Raw genomic sequence first — 5,000 nt, forward strand, 5'->3', positions numbered from 1 at the left:
CCCTCCTCTGAGACCTCTGGCATGGTGCTGGAAATAGCTCTATCCCCTGTGGTAGGATGCAGCACACTTTCACCAGAATTAACTTCTGGTGTGTGAGGCTCAGACTCACTGCTGGAGGAGAACTCTTGGGCCTCCTCACTTAGCCAAGGTATTTCCCCAAAGTTAATGGCACCTAGCCTTTCGTCTTTCCCTGCAGGTCGCGTCCTCAAAGCTTTAGGCTCCGGCTTGGCAGCCTTCATGTGCCTGAGGGGCACTTGCTGTACCACCTTCATGGGCTCTTGACCCAAACGCAGGTCGTAGCCCTCATGTCCAATGTGGCTCACTGCCCTTAGTCCGCACTTCTTGCTGAGCTGGGACGTGGTCACCGGGGACTCCACTGTAGGGAGTTTTTTGGTAACTCCTTCTATGAACTGGACCTTCCTGAGATTGTCCTGCTGGACTTTGGCAACATTGCGTTGAGGTGGCAAGTGGTTGAGTTGTGCCAATCGGGCGTCCATCTCCTGCATTCTTAATTCATGCGCCCTCTCTCTTTCATACCGCATCCTTTCTTGCTCTGTCCTTCTCCGTGCTTTGTCTCCATTCATGAGCTCCCGCACATACCTTCGCAATGCTTCTCCCTCATAGCCTTGTCGTTCTGCCAAGTCCACAAATGCGCTAATCTCAGCAGCAGTCATGTTGCTAATTTTTTTGTGGAGACAGCAACAAGAACAAACTCAACAGCACAAGGTACGGTGTTGACCGTGCAAGAAATTACACGGAGGGGAAAGACTCTCTAGCCTTACGCAAGAGTCTCATGGAAGGAAGGATGAAGATGGAGCTGGGGAATATGCACACAGGCTGCGAAAAATGCTCTTCGAGAAAGAATTATCACCAAATATAGCAAGCCTTGCAAGTAATTTAACAGGAGCCTAACTTGAAAACCAGCGCCATGAAAATGGGTGAGCTTAGGCTGTCCGGTTGTAATGCATCCAAAAAAGTAATGATATATATGACAACTGTACTACACAATAAAAAATGGAATCACCACTATACAGTAGGTGACCCTCTGGGCTAGTCAGGGAAAAATGAGGTCACAACTATGGGTGACACTATGCTGGACGAAATAAAATGGAATCACAACTATGGGGGAACCTTTATACTAGTCTTAAAAAGAAATGGAATCACCACAATGGGTGAACCTCTATGCTAGTCTTATAAAAAATGGAATCACAACAATGGGTGAATCTCCTATGCCAGTCTTTAAAAAATTGGAATCACAACAATGGGTGAACCTATATGCTAGTCTTTTTGAAAAAAATGGAATCACAACAATGGGTGAATCTCTATGCTAGTCATAAAAAAAACGTAATCATAACAATGGGTGAATCTCTATGCTAGTCTTTAAGAAATTGGAATCACAATAATGGGTGAATCTCTATGCTAGTCTTTAAAAAATTGGAATCACAACAATGGGTGAATCTCTATGCTAGTCATATAAAAATGGAATCACAACAAGGAATGACCCTCTATGCTAGTCATAAATAAATGGAATCACAACAATGAATGACCCTCTGTGCTAGTCATAAATAAATGGAATCACAACAATGAATGACCCTCTGTGCTAGTCTTAAGAAAAAAAAATGGAATCTCCACGATGTGTGACCCTCCTATGCCAGTCTTAAGGGAAAAAAATGGAATCTCCACGATGTGTGACCCTCCTATGCCAGTCTTAAGGAAAAAATGGAATCTCCACGATGTGTGACCCTCCTATGCTAGTCTTAAGGAAAAAAAATGGAATCTCCACGATGTGTGACCCTCCTATGCCAGTCTTAAGGAAAAAAAAATGGAATCTCCACGATGTGTGACCCTCCTATGCTAGTCTTAAGGAAAAAAAAAATGGAATCTCCACGATGTGTGACCCTCCTATGCTAGTCTTAAAGAAAAAAAATGGAATCTCCACGATGTGTGACCCTCCTAAGCTAGTCTTAAGGAAAAAAAATGGAATATCCACGATGTGTGACCCTCCTATGCTAGTCTTAAGGAAAAAAAATGGAATCTCCACGATGTGTGACCCTCCTATGCTAGTCTTAAGGAAAAAAAATGGAATCTCCACGATGTGTGACCCTCCTATGCTAGTCTTAAGGAAAAAAAAGGGAATCTCCACGATGTGTGACCCTCCTATGCTAGTCTTAAGGAAAAAAAATGGAATCTCCACGATGTGTGACCCTCCTATGCTAGTCTTAAGGAAAAAAAATGGAATCTCCACGATGTGTGACCCTCCTATGCTAGTCTTAAGGAAAAAAAATGGAATCTCCACGATGTGTGACCCTCCTATGCTAGTCTTAAGGAAAAAAATGGAATCTCCACGATGTGTGACCCTCCTATGCTAGTCTTAAGGAAAAAAAATGGAATCTCCACGATGTGTGACCCTCCTATGCTAGTCTTAAGGAAAAAAAATGGAATCTCCACGATGTGTGACCCTCCTATGCTAGTCTTAAGGAAAAAAAAATGGAATCTCCACGATGTGTGACCCTCCTATGCTAGTCTTAAAGAAAAAAAATGGAATCTCCACGATGTGTGACCCTCCTATGCTAGTCTTAAGGAAAAAAAATGGAATCTCCACGATGTGTGACCCTCCTATGCTAGTCTTAAGGAAAAAAAATGGAATCTCCACGATGTGTGACCCTCCTATGCTAGTCTTAAGGAAAAAAAAATGGAATCTCCACGATGTGTGACCCTCCTATGCTAGTCTTGAGGAAAAAAAAATGGAATCTCCACGATGTGTGACCCTCCTATGCTAGTCTTAAGGAAAAAAAATGGAATCTCCACGATGTGTGACCCTCCTATGCTAGTCTTAAGGAAAAAAAATGGAATCTCCACGATGTGTGACCTTCCTTTGCTATTCTTAAGGAAAAAAATGGAATCTCCACGATGTGTGACCCTCCTAAGCTAGTCTCAAGGAAAAAAATGGAATCTCCACGATGTGTGACCCTCCTAAGCTAGTCTTAAGGAAAAAAAATGGAATCTCCACGATGTGTGACCCTCCTATGCTAGTCTTAAGGAAAAAAAAATGGAATCTCCACGATGTGTGACCTTCCTATGCTAGTCTTAAGGAAAAAAATGGAATCTCCACGATGTGTGACCCTCCTAAGCTAGTCTCAAGGAAAAAAAATGGAATCTCCACTATGTGTGACCCTCCTATGCTAGTCTTAAGGAAAAAAAATGGAATCTCCACGATGTGTGACCCTCCTATGCTAGTCTTAAGGAAAAAAAATGGAATCTCCACGATGTGTGACCCTCCTATGCTAGTCTTAAGGAAAAAAAAAATGGAATCTCCACGATGTGTGACCCTCCTATGCTAGTCTTAAGGAAAAAAAAATGGAATCTCCACGATGTGTGGCCCTCCTATGCTAGTCTTAAGGAAAAAAAAAATGGAATCTCCACGATGTGTGACCCTCCTATGCTAGTCTTAAGGGAAAAAAATGGAATCTCCACGATGTGTGACCCTTCTATGCTAGTCTTAAGGAAAAAAAAAATGGAATCTCCACGATGTGTGACCCTCCTATGCTAGTCTTAAGGAAAAAAAAATGGAATCTCCACGATGTGTGACCCTCCTATGCTAGTCTTAATGAAAAAAAAATGGAATCTCCACGATGTGTGACCCTCCTATGCTAGTCTTAAGGAAAAAAAAATGGAATCTCCACGATGTGTGACCCTCCTATGCTAGTCTTAAGGAAAAAAAAAATGGAATCTCCACGATGTGTGACCCTCCTATGCTAGTCTTAAGGAAAAAAAAAATGGAATCTCCACGATGTGTGACCCTCCTATGCTAGTCTTAAGGAAAAAAAAATGGAATCTCCACGATGTGTGACCCTCCTATGCTAGTCTTAAGGGAAAAAAAATGGAATCTCCACGATGTGTGACCCTCCTATGCTAGTCTTAAGGAAAAAAATGGAATCTCCACGATGTGTGACCCTCCTATGCTAGTCTTAAGGAAAAAAAATGGAATCTCCACGATGTGTGACCCTCCTATGCTAGTCTTAAGGAAAAAAAAATGGAATCTCCACGATGTGTGACCCTCCTATGCTAGTCTTAAGGAAAAAAAATGGAATCTCCACGATGTGTGACCCTCCTATGCTAGTCTTAAGGGAAAAAAAATGGAATCTCCACGATGTGTGACCCTCCTATGCTAGTCTTAAGGAAAAAAAATGGAATCTCCACGATGTGTGACCTTCCTTTGCTAGTCTTAAGGAAAAAAATGGAATCTCCACGATGTGTGACCCTCCTATGCTAGACTTAAGGAAAAAAAAAATGCATTTGTAAAAATGTGTGGGTGCGTTCTTACAACACCACCACTTGCAACCCTGTGACTTAAAGCAAAGTTTGTATTTATACTTAAAGTATAACAAATTAAATAAACAAACAATGTTACGAAAATTGCTTAATGCTTCGTGAAGAACATCAACCCCTTTACATACTTTTCCTTTAATAAAAACCAAATGAGTTTAAAAAATTACACCTCCAAATATTTTATCTAAATGATCCTATACACTGACTAAAAAAAATTAAATTGAATGTGATATCATAAATCCTTTATCTTTAGGTTAACAATGTTACACAATCTTACGAAAATTATCCCTTTCAAAAATGTACATAAAAATAATACCCCACGAAAGTAACAAAATGAAATTGCATACCCTTACTGTGAAAAAGAAAAATTGAAATAAAGAATGCCACGTGTGCTTACGGTTACCAACACAGGAAATTAACACGTGTTTTAGTCTACCACGGTTTCTTCCTAAAATTTCGTAAATTTCAATTCACTTAGTTTTAACACGAAATTAAACAATCACTCACTGCACAATATATATGAATGAAAAAAATTTATCCCTATCAATAATGTACATAAAAATAATATCCCACGAAAGTAATAAAATGAAATTAAGAACCCTTACTATCAAAAGAAAAAAAATCGAAATAGGAACTCCACGTGGTGTTACCGTTACACTACAGAATTATGC

The sequence above is a fragment of the Palaemon carinicauda genome, chromosome 5 (genome assembly GCF_036898095.1).
Source record: "Palaemon carinicauda isolate YSFRI2023 chromosome 5, ASM3689809v2, whole genome shotgun sequence".
NCBI classification, from domain to species: domain Eukaryota; kingdom Metazoa; phylum Arthropoda; class Malacostraca; order Decapoda; family Palaemonidae; genus Palaemon; species Palaemon carinicauda.